We start from the raw sequence: 23,185 nt of genomic DNA on the forward strand, positions 1-23,185 counted from the left end.
AGCGTCAACAATGTTTTAACAACTGTGTAAAAAGAATGGTTAACAGCGCATACCAATTCAACTGATTTTATAGGTGACATTCATTTTCTTTACAAAAACAGGGCTTCTAAAAACTTTTTTATTTCATGTGTACCTGTGCTTTCTGGTGAATTTTCAAAATAGACTATTATGTTTGAGAACAAGTAGAATAACACTGTCTAGAGACTAAATGACTTCCATCCTGTATTTTTCATCAGTTTTCCCTCTGAATGCTTCATCCTTAATTTTCAGTAGTCTCTAAGTTAGTTGTTGGTGATGAACTGCTATTATGTCTACCATAAACAGCCATTGATGAGGAATGTCTACTCTCCAGTCTTTGTGTAGCACACTCTTAAAGCAGCAGCAGCATGGAGTACATTATACAACAGTGATGGGTAGTGTAGCTATGAATCCAGCTCTAGAATGAGATAAAACTCCTTCCTTTGTTTCTGGCATTGTATGTATCATCCTCTCTCTCACTCTTCATCCCCTATCTCCCACAATTTGTAACAGTGAGCTGGCAGTCCATCTTGTCCTAAGCAGAAGAGATTTTAGATTTAACTTAGAGTGGATAATGAGTTCAGGTGCAACGAGAGGAGTACATGTGTATCAAGGAGGTGACGCTGGAGGGGTCACTCAGATCCGACGGCTGCCACCAACATAGGGAGCGACATCTCTTCATCTACAGCTAACCCAGCAGATGTACACCCAACCATGAGTGCACACATTTCCAAAAATTCGTTGGAATCAACAACCACGTGGTATCAATTTCAAGAGAGTAGAAATTGTATAATAGGGACCGACGCATCTTCCACTACAGCTAACCCAGCAAATGGACACCCAACTAAGAGTGTACAGATTTCCCAAAATTAGTGCCAAACACCAATAAAGTGGCATCAATTTCACCACCTACCCCATTTAGACCTTGAATACTGAGCCTAATCCCCCTTCCACCACGACCTCGCTTTTTCCCACTCATGTTGCACAGATAGTGCGCTACAAGTACAGTATTAGCAACTACAAATTAGATTTTTTACTCTGCACCACCTTTGTACAGCTGAATTTCAGTGGCTCTAAATGATAAGGTGAAATATGGCGTGCTGAATCTCGTTAGTCACAGAAAAAATAATTTTTTCAATGTGAATGACAAAGAAGATGTGCTACAAACAATTTAAAAGTGACACGTCCCTTATTGTATGACGTTAGCAACAGAAGAATTTTTTTGGGCCTTTCGATAAGGCCTGTTAAAGATTGAGTGGATGCACAAAACAATTTAAAGGTGACATGTCCCCTGCTATATGACGTTAATAACTGAAGAATTTGTTTGAGCCTATCGATAAGGCCTGTATAAGGTTGAGTAGATGGTCAAAACAATTTAAAAGTGACATATCCCCTGATGTATGACGTTAATAACTGAAGAATTTGTTTGGGCCTATCGATAAGGCCTGTATAAGGTTGAGTAGATGCTCAAAACAATTTAAAAGTGACATATCCCCTGATGTATGACGTTAATAACTGAAGAATTTGTTTGTGTCTTTCGATTAGGCTTGTATAAGATTGAGTGGATGCTCAAAACAATTTAAAAGAGACATGTCCCCTGATGTATGATGTAACATAGTAACATAGTAACATAGTTAGTAAGGCCGAAAAAAGACATTTGTCCATCCAGTTCAGCCTATATTCCATCATAATAAATCCCCAGATCTACGTCCTTCTACAGAACCTAATAATTGTATGATACAATATTGTTCTGCTCCAGGAAGACATCCAGGCCTCTCTTGAACCCCTCGACTGAGTTCGCCATCACCACCTCCTCAGGCAAGCAATTCCAGATTCTCACTGCCCTAACAGTAAAGAATCCTCTTCTATGTTGGTGGAAAAACCTTCTCTCCTCCAGACGCAAAGAATGCCCCCTTGTGCCCGTCACCTTCCTTGGTATAAACAGATCCTCAGCGAGATATTTGTATTGTCCCCTTATATACTTATACATGGTTATTAGATCGCCCCTCAGTCGTCTTTTTTCTAGACTAAATAATCCTAATTTCGCTAATCTATCTGGGTATTGTAGTTCTCCCATCCCCTTTATTAATTTTGTTGCCCTCCTTTGTACTCTCTCTAGTTCCATTATATCCTTCATGAGCACCGGTGCCCAAAACTGGACACAGTACTCCATGTGCGGTCTAACTAGGGATTTGTACAGAGGCAGTATAATGCTCTCATCATGTGTATCCAGACCTCTTTTAATGCACCCCATGATCCTGTTTGCCTTGGCAGCTGCTGCCTGGCACTGGCTGCTCCAGGTAAGTTTATCATTAACTAGGATCCCCAAGTCCTTCTCCCTGTCAGATTTACCCAGTGGTTTCCCATTCAGTGTGTAATGGTGATATTGATTCCTTCTTCCCATGTGTATAACCTTACATTTATCATTGTTAAACCTCATCTGCCACCTTTCAGCCCAAGTTTCCAACTTATCCAGATCCATCTGTAGCAGAATACTATCTTCTCTTGTATTAACTGCTTTACATAGTTTTGTATCATCTGCAAATATCGATATTTTACTGTGTAAACCTTCTACCAGATCATTAATGAATATGTTGAAGAGAACAGGTCCCAATACTGACCCCTGCGGTACCCCACTGGTCACAGCGACCCAGTTAGAGACTATACCATTTATAACCACCCTCTGCTTTCTATCACTAAGCCAGTTACTAACCCATTTACACACATTTCCCCCAGACCAAGCATTCTCATTTTGTGTACCAACCTCTTGTGCGGCACGGTATCAAACGCTTTGGAAAAATCGAGATATACCACGTCCAATGACTCACCGTGGTCCAGCCTATAGCTTACCTCTTCATAAAAACTGATTAGATTGGTTTGACAGGAGCGATTTCTCATAAACCCATGCTGATATGGAGTTAAACAGTTATTCTCATTGAGATAATCCAGAATAACATCCCTCAGAAACCCTTCAAATATTTTACCAACAATATTGTTAGTAACAGAAGAATTTTTTGGCCGTGAATGGGAACGAACAATGATACCAGTAACAGGGCAGCTATGGGAAGTACAAGATCCAGGATCCAGACTACAACTATTACTCATCTACCCAACACCAATTATAAGAGAGCGTTTGATGCTCATCAGAAGATAGGTGTAAAAGATGCTTGTCTCAAGCTAGGTGTAAAAGATGCCCGTGAGAAATTGGATGCCAAAGAATCACATAATCTAGAAGATAGGCTCAAAACAATTTCAAAGTCAGATCTCGCCTGCTGTATCACATTTGCAAAAAAGAAAAAAATTAATGTGCTACAGCTCTGCACACAGAAGAATATAAACGTCACTAAATGAAAAGGTTGGATATAGCAGGCTGTATGACGTTTATCAACAGAAATAAATAGAATTTTTTTTAAGGTGTGTTAGGTCTGCAGACAGGTTCATATCACTGCCACAACATGACAATGTGTGATACGGCTGGATGTATGACATTCAGCTACAGAAAAAATTTGAATTTTTTTAATGCACGTTAGGTCTGTGTGACACCCAAGGGTCCTGGATCTCCTATTGCCTCCAAGCCGGCCAGATCACAGCTACCCTGCACTTGGTACCCTGGACTGAGAACTACTACTAGCATCAGTAAACCAGGTAAAGACTTTGCTAACCTGTGTCCTCATTCTTTGCTCATTTATCGGCTTACACCATCATCGCCATACACTTGGGAAGCCCTGGGGACCCCGCTTCACCTGTGGGAAGCGTCACCATCTTGCTGCATACTATCACCCCAGAGGACCCCTTTAAGCCGCATCAGTCCCAACTGACCGAACACCACATGTGGTGTCACGAACATAGACATTGCAAAATCCCTTTAAAGACCTTTCCCTTTAATTGGATGCCCAGGGCCACGGACCGGGTTGCAGCCACTGTGACATCCCCTTTAAGACCAGACCCGATACCGAGTACCCCGCTGCCCTGGTTGGGGAGCTCCACATGAGCCCTGCCGGCTTTTCTGAGAACCATCAGAAATGCCCCCACCCCTCCAAAAAATATGGAAGGTAAATCTTACAGCCACACTGGACACTATCCAGCTACACTATCTGAATGATATGCAATCATCTATCTTACTAGCTAAAATGTGAGATACAGCAGGCTTTTTCACATTTAGCTACTGAAATAATATCATTTAGAATGCTATACTCGTGCATGGACCACTATAGAAGCTGTGCATAACACACTTGTATGACATGTGCCCTGCTGGCTTTGTCTGAGAACCTCAGTGATGCCACACAAAAAAAAAACAAATTCCAGAAGGTAAATTTTACAGCCATAATGCACACTATCTAGCTACTCTATCTGATACACAACTATCTAACTAAATAGCTGAAATCTTGCTAGTAACAGTGGCAGCATCAGGAGCAGCCTCTCTGCGCTGTTACAGTGTCAACATGGCACTAAAACAAGATGTCAGATATGTATATGGAGAGGGACATGTGATTTCAGCAGCTAATAACCCAAGCCGTGGTGTCAGGACATTGTAGGTGTTTCCTGCGCTCTGATTGGCTAGCTGCAGTGCGCACACATAAAGTTAAGAAAAAAATGACTGCTGTGCTGTGCTTCCAAGAACTCCATGCCTCTGAGCTCTGCAAACCCCTTCCCCTCATGAAACATGTGCCAAACGTTCATAATACACCACCATTATCGTTGCTAAAGTGCTGAAAATATTTTTGTGTCAACGCAAGTATTTTCCCGCACTTTTACCGAATGTTGCTGATTTATACCAATTTTATAACATTTTGCTCAGGTTTCCGATCACGAATCCGAATGTGCCATATTCATGTCAAATTTATGTTTGACGATCATTTTCCGAACAAATTTGATCATCTCTACTTATAAGGTGGTCGCCGTAAACAACCCTGCACCCCAACGTCCACTATCCCACATAAACTGTACCGGTAGCCCTGGGGCCCTGCTCCGCCTGTGGGGAGCAGAACCATCCAGCTGCATCACCATCGGCCCCAGCGGACTCCCTAAGCAGCATCGGCCATTTATAGCTGAATACCACAGGTGGCGTCATGAACAATCCCCTACAAACGTTCCCTCATCCCTTTTATTGCGCAGCCAGAGCCACGGACCGGGTCACCGCTGCTGTGACCACCCCTTTAAGAATTGTCCGACCTGGTTCCGAGTGCCCCACGGCCCTAGTGAGTGTTGCATAGTTACGATTTTGACTCCATGGGTGTTATCCAGAAAAAAGCAGCAATGAATGTTGCCAAGTGAAAATTGCAAACTGCTATTGTAGTGACCAGTACGTTGTCGTGACCAGTATGCTGAAGTGGGCAGTATTGTTATGTTTGCTAATGACAGGTGTTATGAAGGCAATCCAGAAACACAGTGTGCTTAGCGATCAGAGCGCACACAGTGATCTGACAAATACCCAAAAATACAAGAACGAGCTCGGAGACGTGGAAACTCTGTAGACTGCACACCTGATCCTATCCTAAACACAACTAAAAGCGGCTGTGGATTGCGCCTAACAACTACCTAGGCAACTCGGCACAGCCTAAGAAACTAGCTAGCCTGAAGATAGAAAAATAGGCCTGACTTGCCCCAGAGAAATTCCCCAAAGGAAAAGGCAGCCCCCCACATATAATGACTGTGAGTAAGATGAAAAGACAAAACATAGGGATGAAATAGATTCAGCAAAGTGGGGCCCGATATTCTAGGACAGAGCGAGGACAGTAAAGCGAACTTTGCAGTCTACCAAAAACCCTAAAGCAAAACCACGCAAAGGGGGCAAAAAAAACCCACCGTGCCGAACTAACGGCACGGCGGTACACCCTTTGCGTCTCAGAGCTTCCAGCAAAACAAAAGACAAGCTGGACAGAAAAAAAGCAACAAAAAAAGCAAAAAGCACTTAGCTATACAGAGCAGCAGGTCACAGGAACAATCAGGAGAAGCTCAGATCCAACACTGAAACATTGACAAGGAGCAAGGATAGCAGCATCAGGCGGAGTTAAGTAATGAAGCAGTTAGCGAGCTCACCAGAACACCTGAGGGAGGAAGCTCAGAAGCTGCAGTACCACTTGTGACCACAGGAGTGAATTCAGCCACAGAATTCACAACAGTACCCCCCCCTTGAGGAGGGGTCACCGAACCCTCACCAGAGCCCCCAGGCCGACCAGGATGAGCCGCATGAAAGGCACGAACAAGATCGGAAGCATGAACATCAGAGGCAAAAACCCAGGAATTATCTTCCTGAGCATAACCCTTCCATTTAACCAGATACTGGAGTTTCCGTCTAGAAACACGAGAATCCAAAATCTTCTCCACAATATACTCCAATTCCCCCTCCACCAAAACCGGGGCAGGAGGCTCAACAGATGGAACCATAGGTGCCACGTATCTCCGCAACAACGACCTATGGAATACATTATGTATGGAAAAGGAGTCTGGGAGGGTCAAACGAAAAGACCCCAAAGGACTGACATCTTTTGAGAAACGGGAAGGTCAGAAATGAAATCCATCGAAATATGTGTCCAAGGCCTCTTTGGGACCGGCAAGGGCAAAAGCAACCCACTGGCACGAGAACAGCAGGGCTTAGCCCTAGCACAAATCCCACAGGACTGCACAAAAGTACGTACATCCCGTGACAGAGATGGCCACCAGAAGGATCTAGCCACTAACTCTCTGGTACCAAAGATTCCAGGATGACCAGCCAACACCGAACAATGAAGTTCAGAGATAAGTTTATTAGTCCACCTATCAGGGACGAACAGTTTCTCTGCTGGACAACGATCAGGTTTATTCGCCTGAAATTTTTGCAGCACCCGCCGCAAATCAGGGGAGATGGCAGACACAATGACTCCTTCCTTGAGGATACCCGCTGGCTCAGATAAACCCGGAGAGTCGGGCACAAAACTCCTAGACAGAGCATCCGCCTTCACATTTTTAGAGCCCGGAAGGTACGAAATCACAAAGTCGAAGCGGGCAAAAAATAACGACCAACGGGCCTGTCTAGGATTCAAGCGCTTGGCAGACTCGAGATAAGTCAAGTTCTTATGATCAGTCAATACCACCACGCGATGCTTAGCTCCTTCAAGCCAATGACGCCACTCCTCGAATGCCCACTTCATGGCCAGCAACTCTCGATTGCCCACATCATAATTACGCTCAGCGGGCGAAAACTTCCTGGAAAAGAAAGCACATGGTTTCATCACTGAGCAATCAGAACCTCTCTGTGACAAAACCGCCCCTGCTCCAATCTTAGAAGCATCAACCTCGACCTGGAACGGAAGAGAAACATCTGGCTGACACAACACAGGGGCAGAACAAAAACGACGTTTCAACTCCTGAAAAGCTTCCACAGCAGCAGAAGACCAATTAACCAAATCAGCACCCTTCTTGGTCAAATCGGTCAATGGTTTGGCAATGCTAGAAAAATTACAGATGAAGCGACGATAAAAATTAGCAAAGCCCGGGAACTTTTGCAGACTTTTCAGAGATGTCGGCTGAATCCAATCCTGGATGGCTTGGACCTTAACTGGATCCATCTCGATAGTAGAAGGGGAAAAGATGAACCCCAAAAATGAAACTTTCTGCGCACCGAAGAGACACTTTGATCCCTTCACAAACAAAGAGTTAGCACGCAGGACCTGAAAAACCATTCTGACCTGCTTCACATGAGACTCCCAATCATCTGAGAAGATCAAAATGTCATCCAAGTAAACAATCAGGAATTTATCCAGATACTCACGGAAGATGTCATGCATAAAAGACTGAAACACAGATGGAGCATTGGCAAGTCCGAACGGCATCACTAGATACTCAAAATGACCCTCGGGCGTATTGAATGCAGTTTTCCATTCATCTCCTTGCCTGATTCTCACCAGATTATACGCACCACGAAGATCTATCTTAGTGAACCAACTAGCCCCCTTAATCCGAGCAAACAAGTCAGATAACAATGGCAAGGGATACTGAAATTTAACAGTGATCTTATTAAGAAGGCGGTAATCAATACACGGTCTCAGCGAACCATCCTTCTTGGCTACAAAGAAGAACCCTGCTCCCAGTGGTGATGACGATGGGCGAATATGTCCCTTCTCCAGGGATTCCTTCACATAACTGCGCATAGCGGCGTGTTCGGGCACGGATAAATTAAATAATCGACCTTTAGGGAATTTACTACCAGGAATCAAATTGATAGCACAATCACAATCCCTATGCGGAGGTAGAGCATCGGACTTGGGCTCTTCAAATACATCCTGATAATCAGACAAGAACTCTGGGACCTCAGAAGGGGTGGATGACGAAATCGACAAAAATGGAACATCACCATGTACCCCCTGACAACCCCAGCTGGATACCGACATGGAATTCCAATCCAATACTAGATTATGGGTTTGTAGCCATGGCAACCCCAACACGACCACATCATGCAGATTATGCAACACCAGAAAGCGAATAACTTCCTGATGTGCAGGAGCCATGCACATGGTCAGCTGGGCCCAGTATTGAGGTTTATTCTTGGCCAAAGGTGTAGCATCAATTCCTTTCAATGGAATAGGACACCGCAAAGGCTCCAAGAAAAACCCACAACGTTTAGCATAATCCAAATCCATCAGATTCAGGGCAGCGCCCGAATCCACAAACGCCATGACAGAAAACGACGACAAAGAGCATATCAAGGTAATGGACAGAAGGAATTTGGACTGTACAGTACCAATGACGGCAGACCTAGCGGACCGCTTAGTGCGCTTAGGACAATCAGAAATAGCATGAGTGGAATCACCACAGTAGAAACACAGACCATTCAGACGTCTGTATTCCTGCCGTTCAACTCTAGTCATAGTCCTATCGCACTGCATAGGCTCAGGTTTAACCTCAGGCAGTACCGCCAAATGGTGCACAGATTTACGCTCGCGCAAGCATCGACCGATCTGAATAGCCAAAGACAAAGACTCATTCAAACCAGCAGGCATAGGAAATCCCACCATGACATCCTTAAGAGCCTCAGAGAGACCCTTTCTGAACAAAGCTGCCAGCGCAGATTCATTCCACTGAGTGAGTACTGACCATTTCCTAAATTTCTGACAATATACTTCTATATCATCCTGACCCTGGCACAAAGCCAGCAAATTTTTCTCAGCCTGATCCACTGAATTAGGCTCATCGTACAACAATCCGAGCGCCAGGAAAAACGCATCGACACTACTCAATGCAGGGTCTCCTGGCGCAAGAGAAAATGCCCAGTCTTGAGGGTCGCCGCGCAAAAAAGAAATAATAATCAAAACCTGTTGAATAGGATTACCAGAAGAATGAGGTTTCAAGGCCAGAAATAGCTTACAATTATTTTTGAAACTTAGAAACTTAGTTCTATCTCCAAAAATCAAATCAGGAATAGAAATTCTTGGTTCTAACATAGATTTCTGATCAATAGTATCTTGAATTTTTTGTACATTTATAACGAGATTATCCATTGAAGAGCACAGACCCTGAATATCCATGTCCACACCTGTGTCCAGAATCACCCAAATGTCTAGGGGAAAAAAAAAAAATGAACACAGAGCAGAAAAAAAAAAAAAAAATGATGTCAGAACTTTTTCTTTCCCTCTATTGAGAATCATTAGTTAGGCTCCTTGTACTGTTATGTTTGCTAATGACAGGTGTTATGAAGGCAATCCAGAAACACAGTGTGCTTGGCGATCAGAGCGCACACAGTGATCTGACAAATACCCAAAAATACAAGAACGAGCTCTGAGACGTGGAAACTCTGTAGACTGCACACCTGATCCTATCCTAAACACAACTAAAAGCGGCTGTGGATTGCGCCTAACAACTACCTAGGCAACTCGGCACAGCCTAAGAAACTAGCTAGCCTGAAGATAGAAAAATAGGCCTGACTTGCCCCAGAGAAATTCCCCAAAGGAAAAGGCAGCCCCCACATATAATGACTGTGAGTAAGATGAAAAGACAAAACGTAGGGATGAAATAGATTCAGCAAAGTGGGGCCCGATATTCTAGGACAGAGCGAGGACAGTAAAGCGAACTTTGCAGTCTACCAAAAACCCTAAAGCAAAACCACGCAAAGGGGGCAAAAAAAACCCACCGTGCCGAACTAACGGCACGGCAGTACACCCTTTGCGTCTCAGAGCTTCCAGCAAAACAAAAGACAAGCTGGACAGAAAAAAAGCAACAAAAAAAGCAAAAAGCACTTAGCTATACAGAGCAGCAGGTCACAGGAACAATCAGGAGAAGCTCAGATCCAACACTGAAACATTGACAAGGAGCAAGGATAGCAGCATCAGGCGGAGTTAAGTAATGAAGCAGTTAACGAGCTCACCAGAACACCTGAGGGAGGAAGCTCAGAAGCTGCAGTACCACTTGTGACCACAGGAGTGAATTCAGCCACAGAATTCACAACACAGTATGTTGTAGTGACCAGTATGTTATGCCCAGCTCATTCTTCTGGAGACACACACCCGTAAGTGAGGTGGACTCTCATTGTTTCAGAAATGCCAAACATGTGGATGCTATATGTGGTTTAGGTACACTATGGGGCTCAGGAAAGAGGAAGGCATTTGGATTTGGGAGCGCAGAATTTGTTGAATTTCTTTAGAGGGATGAGGGGCAATTTAGCTTTTCCAGAGCCTATGTGTTACCAGTAACGTGGAAGCCCCCTATATTTCCATTAACAGATAATGGACCTGAGTGGGGACTTGCTTTTTTTATAGATTGAGTTGAAGCTTTTATTGGGAACATTTTACATAACGTTCGGGATCACATTTATCCGGCACTCTACATTGACTACTTACATCGGGGTTTCTATTTAAATCTCTGAGCAACGTGATTCAGATGAAACCCTCGAGGGATCCATTCACTATAATGAGGCAGCTGATTTACTCTGGACTCCGTCTATCCTCTGTTCAGCAGTGTTCTTCTTTTTAGAAGTGCACGAAACTGTGGCTGACAGCACTTTTATGCAATCCTAAAAAGACAGATGCTTTTTTATTGCAAAAACTAGTTTTTGTATTAACATATTTAGACAGCTATATATTTTCCATATTTTGGCAGACAGAGTCATGGGATAATTTTTTTTTTTGCGGGAGGAGTTGATGTTTTTATTGGTACCATTTTCAGGCACTTGACATTTTTTTATTACTTTCTATTACGATTTTTAGGAGGCAGAATGAACAGAAACCAGCAATTCATGACATTTTGTTTTCCATTTTTTTATGTTGTTCCACGTGTGGTAAAATTAATAAGGCAGCTTTATTCTCCAGGTCAGTACGATTACAGAGATATCACATTTATCTTTTATATTTTGGCACTTTTACACAATAAAAACTATTTTATTGTAAAAAAACAAATTTCTGCATTGCTTTATTCTGAGAGCTATAACTTTTTTATTTTTCTGCTGATGGAGCTGTACGATGGCTTGTTTTTGCGAAACTAGAAATCATTTCCAGCAGTAAAAATTTTTTATTTGTTTTTTTATCGCGTTTTATTCCACTTTTTGTTCACGATCATGAAGATAAAGCATTGTTTTTTTTGCCTTGTTTTTTGTTTATTTTCTATGGTGTTCACTAAAGGGGTTAAATACGGGGACAGTTTTATAAGTTGATATATTAAAGAGAAAAACACTTCCGCACTGCCGTTATTGGTTAGACCCTTATGCCTCTGATTTTTCTTTGCTGTAATAACCGTGTACTGTCCTTTTTTTCCCAAAAAAGTCCCACCTGGGTGCCGCTTCTGAAACAGTTCATTTAGAAGACCAAAGAAAGAAAAAAAGTAGAGCGCACTCACCGGTGATGAACCGTCAAATTTATTCGGACATAACTATATACAGCAGGGAGGGATGTGAACACACACGGATGATAGCCGTTTCGTGCTCAAAACACTTCAACAGGTCCTGACCTGTTGCTTTTCTGATCCAAACCAAAGGCAGAGGGGCTTTCTTTAATCCGCCTGCTCCCAAAATGCTGCGATCGAGTTCAATCTCAGCATTTAGGAGGTTAAAGTGCCGGGAGTGGTGTAAGACCGCTCCTGGCACTGAGTGAAGAGTGTCAAAATCAGCTGACTCCTGGCAGTGATCGCGTGCACACAGCCTCTGTGCGAGTAAAATTGCCGGGACATATACATATGTCCAAGGTCAACAAGGCCCAGGTCACAGGGATGTATGGATACGTCACGGATGGGAAAGGGGTTAACCTTACAACTGGAATTCAGAAAGTTTAAAAAAAATGTCAAGGTTGGGGAATCCCCTATAAAACAAATATATGGTTTTGTTATGCCAATGTGTGGCTAATCCAAAAACCTTAATGGTTTTTACTGTTTCCATAAACTGCATAAAGAAATACTATAAGCACGTATACCAGGGAAATATGCCTATGTCTCCATTTATGAGCCACGTCTCCTCTTCTCTTGCTCCTGAACTCATCATTTACTGAAACTGCTACCAACATCGAAAATATATCCTGCTCAATATATGACAGACTGCCAGCTCACTGGGGTTAAAGCTATTGATGTCTATGGGAAAGGGGGTGGAAGAAGTAGGTGAAAGAGTGAAGTCCAGACATAAGCAGACCTATACGGATGCGTTCTAGTGCTTATTTTATGTCATCACAGTGCTTAATTCTTAGTCATACTGCTCAGTACTGCTGAGTATTTTCTAGTGTTTTAATACTGACCGCATAGTACTCTGTCCTATTCTTTCTTTTTAGCTAGTGTGGCCTCCTATGCTAAATCCTGATTTCATGTCTGCGTATGTTATTTCCCTCTCCTCTCACTGTCAATATTTGTGGGGGGCTGTCTATCCTTTGGGGATTTTCTCTGAGGCAAGATAGGTTTCCTGTTTCTGTCTTTAGGGGAAGTTAGTTCTTAGGCTGTGTCGAGGGGTCTAGGGAGTGTTAGGTACCCCCCACGGCTACTTCTAGTTGCGCTGCTAAGTTCAGGGTTTGCGGTCAGTACAGGTACCACCTTCTCCAGAGTACGTCTCATGCTGCTCCTAGGCCACCAGATCATAACAGTACAACTGGCCTACAATGAGTTAATTGCATCTCAGAAGAAGGGAGGAAAGGTTTTGAGCCATTTTTTTTTCCTTAGCCTGTTTTGTCTTTTCCTCCCTCTTAATCTCTGGGTGGCGACGGAACCTAGTAATAACATAGATGTTCAGGAGTTAGTTTCTCGGGTGGATCAGCTTGCTGCTAGGGTACAGGGTATTTCAAATTATATTATTCAGACTCCTGCCTTAGAACCTAAGATTCCCACTCCTGATTTATTTTTTGGTGACAGATCCAAATTTTTGAGTTTCAAAAATACAGGTCCTTCTCAAAAAATTAGCATATAGTGTTAAATTTCATTATTTACCATAATGTAATGATTACAATTAAACTTTCATATATTATAGATTCATTATCCACCAACTGAAATTTGTCAGGTCTTTTATTGTTTTAATACTGATGATTTTGGCATACAACTCCTGATAACCCAAAAAACCTGTCTCAATAAATTAGCATATTTCACCCATCCAATCAAATAAAAGTGTTTTTTAATAACAAACAAAAAAACCAACAAATAATAATGTTCAGTTATGCACTCAATACTTGGTCGGGAATCCTTTGGCAGAAATGACTGCTTCAATGCGGCGTGGCATGGAGGCAATCAGCCTGTGACACTGCTGAGATGTTATGGAGGCCCAGGATGCTTCAATAGCGGCCTTAAGCTCATCCAGAGTGTTGGGTCTTGCGTCTCTCAACTTTCTCTTCACAATATCCCACAGATTCTCTATGGGGTTCAGGTCAGGAGAGTTGGCAGGCCAATTGAGCACAGTAATACCATGGTCAGTAAACCATTTTCCAGTGGTTTTGGCACTGTGAGCAGGTGCCAGGTCGTGCTGAAAAATGAAATCTTCATCTCCATAAAGCATTTCAGCCGATGGAAGCATGAAGTGCTCCAAAATCTCCTGATAGCTAGCTGCATTGACCCTGCCCTTGATGAAACACAGTGGACCAACCCCAGCAGCTGACATGGCACCCCACACCATCACTGACTGTGGGTACTTGACACTGGACTTCAGGCATTTTGGCATTTCCTTCTCCCCAGTCTTCCTCCAGACTCTGGCACCTTGATTTCCGAATGACATGCAAAATTTGCTTTCATCAGAAAAAAGTACTTGGGACCACTTAGCAACAGTCCAGTGCTGCTTCTCTGTAGCTCAAAAGTGGCTTTACCTGGGGAATGCGGCACCTGTAGCCCATTTCCTGCACACGCCTGTGCACGGTGGCTCTGGATGTTTCCACACCAGACTCAGTCCACTGCTTCCTCAGGTTCCCCAAGGTCTGGAATCGGTCCTTCTCCACAATCTTCCTCAGGGTCCGGTCTCCTCTTCTCGTTGTACAGCGTTTTCTGCCACATTGTTTCCTTCCAACAGACTTACCATTGAGGTGCCTTGATACAGCACTCTGGGAACAGCCTATTTGTTGAGAAATTTCTTTCTGGGTCTTACCCTCTTGCTTGAGGGTGTCAATGATGGCCTTCTTGACATCTGTCAGGTCGCTAGTCTTACCCATGATGGGGGTTTTGAGTAATGAACCAGGCAGGGAGTTTATAAAAGCCTCAGGTATCTTTTGCATGTGTTTAGAGTTAATTAGTTGATTCAGAAGATTAGGGTAATAGGTCGTTTAGAGAACCTTTTCTTGATATGCTAATTTATTGAGACAGGTTTTTTGGGTTATCAGGAGTTGTATGCCAAAATCATCAATATTAAAACAATAAAAGACCTGACAAATTTCAGTTGGTGGATAATGAATCTATAATATATGAAAGTTTAATTGTAATCATTACATTATGGTAAATAATGAAATTTAACACTATATGCTAATTTTTTGAGAAGGACCTGTAACTGTAAACTGTTTTTTGCATTGAGACCCCGGTCCTCTGGTGATCCCATTCAGCAGGTTAAAATCATCATATCCCTGCTGCGTGGTGACCCACAGGATTGGGCATTTTCCCTGGAATCTGGCAATCCTGCTTTGCTTAATGTTGATTCTTTCTTTCAAGCATTGGGGTTATTGTATAATGAGCCTAATTCTGTGGATCAAGCTGAGAAGATCTTGTTGGCCCTGTGTCAGGGTCAAGAAGCGGCAGAATCGTATTGCCAGAAATTTAGAAAATGGTCTGTACTGACTAAATGGAATGAGGATGCCTTGGCGGCAATTTTCAGAAAGGGTCTTTCTGAATCCGTTAAAGATGTTATGGTGGAGTTTCCCACGCCTTCGGGTCTGAGTGATTCTATGTCTCTGGCCATTCAGATTGACCGGCGCTTGCGGGAGCACAGAACTGTGCTCGCTGTGGCGTTGTCCTCCGAGCGGAGCCCTGAGCCTATGCAGTGTGATAGGATTTTGTCTAGAGCTGAACGACAAGGATTTAGGCATCAGAATAGGTCGTGTTTTTACTGCGGCGATTCTGCTCATGTTATTTCTGATTGCCCTAAGCGTACAAAGAGAATCGCTAGTTCTGTTACCATCAGTACTGTACAACCTAAATTTCTGTTATCTGTGACCTTGATCTGCTCATTATCGTCATTTTCTGTCATGGCATTTGTGGATTCAGGCGCCGCTCTGAATTTAATGGACTCAGAATTTGCCAGACGTTGTGGTTTCCCCTTGCAGCCTTTGCAGAACCCTATTCCTTTAAGGGGCATTGATGCTACACCGTTGGCTAAAAATAAACCTCAGTTTTGGACACAGCTGACCATGCGCATGGCGCCAGCCCATCAGGAAGATTGTCGTTTTCTGGTGTTGCATAATTTGCATGATGATATTGTGTTGGGTTTTCCATGGTTACAGCTACATAATCCGGTGTTAGATTGGAAATCTATGTCTGTGACTAGTTGGGGTTGTCAGGGGGTTCATGGTCACGTTCCTTTGATGTCAATTTCCTCTTCCCCCTCTTCTGAAATTCCTGAGTTTTTGTCAGATTTCCAGGATGTATTCGATGAGCCCAAATCCAGTTCCCTTCCACCACATAGGGACTATGATTGTGCTATTGACTTGATTCCAGGTTGTAAGTTCCCTAAGGGTCGACTTTTCAACCTGTCTGTGCCAGAACATGCCGCCATGCGGAGCTATATTAAGGAGTCTTTGGAGAAGGGGCATATTCGGCCATCTTCTTCACCATTGGGAGCAGGTTTTTTTTTTGTTGCCAAGAAGGATGGCTCCTTGAGACCCTGTATTGATTATCACCTCTTGAATAAGATCACGGTCAAATTTCAATACCCTTTGCCTTTGCTTACTGATTTGTTTGCTAGGATTAAGGGGGCTAGCTGGTTTACTAAGATTGACCTTCGAGGGGCATATAATCTTATTCGTATTAAACAGGGTGACGAATGGAAAACTGCATTTAATACGCCCGAAGGCCATTTTGAATACCTTGTGATGCCATTCGGACTCTCAAATGCCCCATCTGTGTTCCAGTCCTTCATGCATGATATCTTTTGGAGTTATCTTGATAAATTCATGGTTGTATATTTGGATGATATTTAGATTTTTTCCGATGATTGGGAGTCTCATGTGAAACAGGTCAGGATGGTATTTCAGATCCTCCGTAATAATGCTTTCTTTGTGAAGGGGTCTAAGTGCCTCTTTGGAGTGCAGAAGGTTTCTTTTTTGGGCTTCATTTTTTCTCCCTCATCTATAGAAATGGATCCGGTTAAGGTTCAGGCCATTCATGATTGGATTCAGCCCACATCTGTGAAGAGCCTTCAGAAATTCTTGGGCTTTGCTAATTTTTATCGTCGTTTCATTGCCAACTTCTCCAGTGTGGTTAAACCTCTGACCGATTTGCCGAAGAAAGTCGCTGATGTGACGAATTGGTCCTCTGCGGCTGTTTCTGCCTTTCTGGAGCTTAAACGCCGATTTACTTCTGCCCCTGTGTTGCGTCAGCCGGATGTTTCTCTTCCATTTCAGGTTGAGGTTGACGCGTCTGAGATTGGGGCAGGGCCCGTTTTGTCTCAGAGGAATTCTGATGGTTCCTTGATGAAACCGTGTGCCTTCTTTTCTCGGAAGTTTTCGCCTGCGGAACGCAATTATGATGTCGGCAATCGGGAGTTGTTGGCTATGAAGTGGGCATTTGAGGAGTGGCGTCATTGGCTTGAGGGGGTCAAGCACCGTATTGTGGTCAAGACCGATCATAAGAATCTGATTTACCTCGAGTCTGCCAAACGATTGAATCCTAGACAGGCTCGATGGTCCCTGTTTTTCTCCCATTTTGATTTTGTGGTCTCGTACCTTCCTGGTACTAAGAATGTTAAGGCGGATGCCCTCTCTAGGAGTTTTTTTCCTGATTCCCCTGGGGTTCTTGAGCCGGTCGGCATTCTGAAGGCATGGGTGGTTCTTTCTGCCATCTCCCCTGATTTACGACGGGCTCTTCAGGAATTTCAGGCTAATAAACCTGACCGCTGTCCAGTGGGGAAACTGTTTGTTCCTGATAGATGGACTGGTAAAGTGATTTCTGAGGTTCATTGTTCTGTGTTGGCTGGCCATCCTGGGATTTTTGGTACCAGAGATTTGGTTGGTAGGTCCTTTTGGTGGCCTTCTTTGTCGCGGGATGTGCGTTCTTCTGTGCAGTCCTGTGGGATTTGTGCGTGGGCTAAGCCTTGCTGTTTCCGCGCTAGTGGGTTGCTTCTGCCTTTGCCGGTCCCTGAGAGACCTTGGACGCATATTTCTATGGATTTTATTTCAGATCTTCCGGTTTCCCAGAGGATGTCTGTTATCTGGGTGGTTTGTGAACAGTTTTCTAAGATGGTTCATTTGGTACCTTTGCCTAAATTGCCTTCCTCTTCTGATTTGGTTCCGTTGTTTTTTCAGCATGTGGTTCGTTTGCATGGCATTCCGGAGAATATTGTGTCCGATAGAGGTTCCCAGTTTATTTCTAGGTTTTGGCGGTCCTTTTATGCTAGGCTGGGCATTGATTTGTCTTTTTCTTCCGCATTTCATCCTCAGACAAATGGCCAGACCGAGCAAACTAATCAGACTTTGGAAACTTATTTGAGATGCTTTGTGTCTGCTGATCAGGATGATTGGGTGGCTTTCTTGCCATTGGCCGAGTTTGCCCTTAATAATCGGGCTAGTTCTGCTACCTTGGTTTCGCCTTTTTTTTGTAATTTTGGTTTTCATCCTCGTTTTTCTTCAGGGCAGGTTGAGCCTTCTGATTGTCCTGGTGTGGATTCTGTGGTTGACAGGCTGCAGCAGATTTGGGCTCATGTGGTGGACAATTTGGTGTTGTCTCAGGTGGAGGCTCAGCATTTTGCTAACCGTCGTCGGTGTGTTGGTTCCCGGCTTCGGGTTGGGGATTTGGTCTGGTTGTCTTCCCGTCATGTTCCTATGAAGGTTTCTTCCCCTAAGTTCAAGCCTCGGTTTATTGGTCCTTATAGGATTTCTGAGATTATCAATCCAGTGTCTTTTCGTTTGGCCCTTCCAGCCTCTTTTTCCATCCATAATGTTTTCCATAGATCTTTGTTGCGGAAGTATGTGGTGCCCGTTGTTCCCTCTGTTGATCCTCCGGCCCCGGTGTTGATTGATGGGGAGTTGGAGAGTATGTGGTTGAGAAGATTTTGGATTCTCGTTTTTCGAGGCGGAAGCTTCAGTATCTGGTCAAATGGAAGGGGTATGGCCAGGAGGATAATTCTTGGGTTGTTGCCTCTGATGTTCATGCTGACGATTTGGTTCGTGCCTTTCATTTGGCTCGTCCTGATCGGCCTGGGGGCTCTGGTGAGGGTTCGGTGACCCCTCCTCAAGGGGGGGTACTGTTGTGAATTCTGCTCTTGGGCTCCCTCCGGTGGTTATGAGTGGTAGTGCTGCGGTAGTTGGATCGCAGCATTTATCAGGTGTTTCTATTTTTTGCAATTTGGGCTGGGCTATGTAGTCCTGCTTTATCCTTTAGTCAGTGCCAGTTGTCCATTGTTTTTGGAGGATTCACATCCATACCTGGTCTCTTCTGTTCTGCTGTTCATTTCAACAAAGATAAGTTCAGGCTTTGTTTTTGCTGTCCTCCTGCTGTGGACCTTATAGTTTTGTGCATTTTCATGTTTTGTCTAGTCCAGCTTTGTCTGTGAAGGATTTTTTGCAGCCAAGCTGTGTCTCTGGAGATGCAGATATACCCTCCATGTCTTTAGTCAGATGTGGTGTTTTGTATTTTCTGTGGTGGATATTTTCTAGTGTTTTAATACTGACCGCATAGTACTCCGTCCTATTCTTTCTTTTTAGCTAGTATGGCCTCCTATGCTAAATCCTGATTTCATGTCTGCGTATGTTATTTCCCTCTCCTCTCACAGTCAATATTTGTGGGGGGCTGTCCTTTGGGGATTTTCTCTGAGGCAAGATAGGTTTCTTGTTTCTGTCTTTAGGGGAAGTTAGTTCTTAGGCTGTGCCGAGGGGTCTAGGGAGTGTTAGGTACCCCCCATGGCTACTTCTAGTTGTGCTGCTAAGTTCAGGGTTTGCGGTCAGTACAGGTACCACCTTCTCCAGAGTACGTCTCATGCTGCTCCTAGGCCACCAGATCACAACAGGAAGGTAGCAATCCTACAAGTCAATGTTGACCCTTTAACGAGCCATGTCTAGTCACATGACTAAGGCCGGTTTCACATTTGCGGTTGTGTCCGCAGTGTTTCTGACGCATACATCCGCATGCATCTTGATTTCATATATTTTACACTGTGGACGCAGGTTCATGCGTTTGCATGTGTTCGCCTACATTTGCTTATGCATGCTTCTTTTCGCGGTGTTGATGTTGCAATTTTTGAGGTGGCAAATTTCCGTCAAATATGCACAGGCACGCGCATGCGGATGAGGGCGTTAAAAAAAACACATTACTGTCTATGGGAACGCATGCGTACGCATGTCTTTGCGTATGCATGCGTTCGATGCGCTCACGTACTTTGGACTGCGCATGTACAGGAACCGATTTAGACATGCCCATTGAGACACGCCCTCCTGGAAATATCGAATGCATGCGTATAAAAAGCGCAAATGCATGCAAAAACGCATGAAAACGCAGCGTTTTTTGCCCTCATGCGTAAGCTTGATGCGGATAAAAAACACTGCGTTAGCATGCGTTTGCGGACTCAACCGCAAATGTGAAACTAGTCTTAGGATAATAGCCAAACCAGAATCTCAATTTGCAGACACTGCAGGGTCAACATTGACTTGTAGGATTGCTACCTTCTAATAGGTGGCACTACAGTTGTAGTTCTCTTCCTGTTTGAAGAGACAATTTGCATAATTAGCCTATTTCCCCGAGGAGCATTGAGGCTTTAAGTCTCCTCATCTCGGCATGCTTAGCATGTCAAACTCCACAAGGAGAAACGATACTTCGTGGATATCGGTCGGTTGCCTCTCACACAGCCAAACCAGATCTCCGCTTTGCACTGACGATGGGCAGTACCCCAAAACAGTGTCTGTAAATTGAGATTCTGGTTTGGCTATCATCCGAAGTCATGTGACAAGGCTCGTTAAAGGGTCAACATTGACTTGTAGGATTGCTACCGTCCAATAGGTGGCACTAAAGTACTAGCTCTCTTCCTCTCTGAAGAGACAATTTGCATAATTAGCATTCTTCCTGCTAACTTACATTCAGTGAGGCTAGATTCAGAAAAGCTTTTTAGGCTGTTTCTACATAGAAAAAATATGCAAGAGAAAGGTTGGACATTGTGGTTTTGATGTTCTGCTTAGAAACCCATAAATTACACTGACCACAAAAATGCCAAATCTAGCTGCAGAAATTTAGCTCCACAAAAATACTAAAAATTTCTGAAAAATAACACAAAAAAAATTAGATTTTTAATCAAAGCTATTTGTAAAGCTGTTGCATTTTTATTTTACATTCACAATAAATGATCTGTATCAAATTTGTACAAACCCTACAAATTGTTCTAGCTAATTTTCCGTCATACCGATAATAATACAGTGCAAATGCTACAGCTTAAAATCAAAACAAAAGAGGACAGGAAAAAAACTACTGTATATATTTATAAAAAAGAATAAAATCTAACTTTTATTCACCTTGGTTGACATATATGCACAAAAAGTTCTTGTTTTTTTTAACAATGCAATGATGAGCACTATTTATTGTAAGTGATGACCAAATCAAGTATAATCTTCTAATATTGTACATAAATTAGCTTAGCTATTGGGTAATTAATAAGGTTAATATGGTGGTGACCTCTTCAATATCTTTTTTTTATTCTTTATTTTTTTTATATAGCGCTAACATATTTCACAGCACTTTACAGTTTGCACACATTATCATCACTGTTCCTGATGGGACTCACAATCTAAATTCCCTATCAGTATGTCTTTTGAATGTGGGAGGAAACCGGAGTACCCGGAGGTAACCCGCACAAACACGGGGAGAACATACAAACTCCTCGCAGATGTTGTCTACGGTGGGATTAGAACCCAGCACTCCAGCGCTGCAAGAGTATCAAGAGTATCTTTTATTATAAATGTTATAGAACACATTTGGGTAGTGCGCTGTCATTTTTATGGTCCCAGCACAATGATTATCGGAATCTGACATGTAAAAAATACTATTAACCTGCATATATGAGGTTGTTCTGCGGGTTGATAGTTAATAGTTTTCTGAAGCTGCCCGGCACTAAGAGCCCCGCAGCTGGTAGGAAATTAACTTTATTCCTCCAGGCAACCATCGGCTTTCAGTCATAGGGGTGCGGCCAGCTCTGGTTCAGTGAATGCTTAGTGCATATTGAGCAGCGGCTGTAACCACACTCCTGGCACTCACTGACAGCCAGTTCTAATGCAGAGCCGGCTGTCAGTCAGTGGCAGGGCGTAATTTCAGCCGCCATGCACTATGCACAGATCAGCCACTGAAGCTGTACCGGCGCCACCCCTATGACTGAAAGTTCAAGGTTGCCAAGTGGAAAAAAGTTCACTTCCTCTGGGCAGCAAGGCTCTTTGTTTGTGCCGGGCAGCTTCAGAATGTTATTAACCTGCAAATGAACCTCATATATGCAGGTTAATAGTGTTTTTACATGATGGGTTCCCTTTAAGTATTTAAACTGTGTGATCACTGTAAAGAATTGACAATGTTCATGTCATACTGGAGCATATAGCACATTTACTTTGATATAAGCTATATTTCAAAATTATTTAGGCAGCAGCCTTGCTGTGTTGTTACTGTATGTCCTGTTAGGCTACTTTTACACTGCAGCCCTCATTATTCACCCAGTGGAAGCTAAAAGAGTTCCCATAGAGACGTCCTGTAAAAAAATTAACTGCGCATTAAATGTTTTTTTTCCTTCTAAACCATGGGAGCCTATGTATGACAGTTATACACCGGCATTTGTCAGAGGTATACATCAGAGATTTTATTCAGAAATTCTGCTGATGGAAACCTATAACTGACACTGTAAAATGCTGTAATGTAAGCAGGTGGGTTCTTACAATAGGCAGAGTAAAACACATAGAGACATTGGAGCAGATATAACGTTCCTCCATTGTACATTACTATCCATTAACAGCAACTGACAATCTTACAGCATCCTAGAAAACATTTTACTCTGCAACATTGCAACATATTGGGTCATATATGAAAAGGGGTAACTCTTGTTCAATTAATCTATCAGTAGCTAGGTTTATTCGATATTGAGCCAGTTTCTGTACAAGACGAGGGGATTATATTTTATTCTAACTAATCATTACGTACGAATAATCCATCTGAGACCAGGATAATGTAGAGGCAGAGATCCTGATTTCACAGATGTATCACTTAAGGTACCGTCACACTTAGCGACGCTGCAGCGATACCGACAACGATCCGGATCGCTGCAGCGTCGCTGTTTGGTCGCTGGAGAGCTGTCACACAGACCGCTCTCCAGCGACCAACGATGCCGGTAACCAGGGTAAACATCGGGTAACTAAGCGCAGGGCCGCGCTTAGTAACCCGATGTTTACCCTGGTTACCATCCTAAAAGTAAAAAAAACAAACACTACATACTTACCTTCCGCTGTCTGTCCTCCAGCGCTGTGCTTCTCTGCACTCCTCCTGTACTGTCTGTGAGCACAGCGGCCGGAAAGCAGAGCGGTGACGTCACCGCTCTGCTTTCCGGCTGACCGACGCTCACAGCCAGTACAGGAGGAGTGCAGAGCACAGC

At 43.4% G+C, this 23,185-nt stretch overlaps 1 protein-coding gene across 1 annotated transcript in view; it reads right to left on the reverse strand.

Moving 5' to 3' along the window:
* IL12RB1 (interleukin 12 receptor subunit beta 1) overlaps positions 1-23,185 on the reverse strand; it is a 228,817-nt gene that overhangs the window by 118,789 nt on the left and 86,843 nt on the right. The gene's annotated exons all lie outside the window — the stretch shown is intronic.

Source organism: Ranitomeya imitator, chromosome 1 (assembly GCF_032444005.1).
Source record: "Ranitomeya imitator isolate aRanImi1 chromosome 1, aRanImi1.pri, whole genome shotgun sequence".
NCBI classification, from domain to species: domain Eukaryota; kingdom Metazoa; phylum Chordata; class Amphibia; order Anura; family Dendrobatidae; genus Ranitomeya; species Ranitomeya imitator.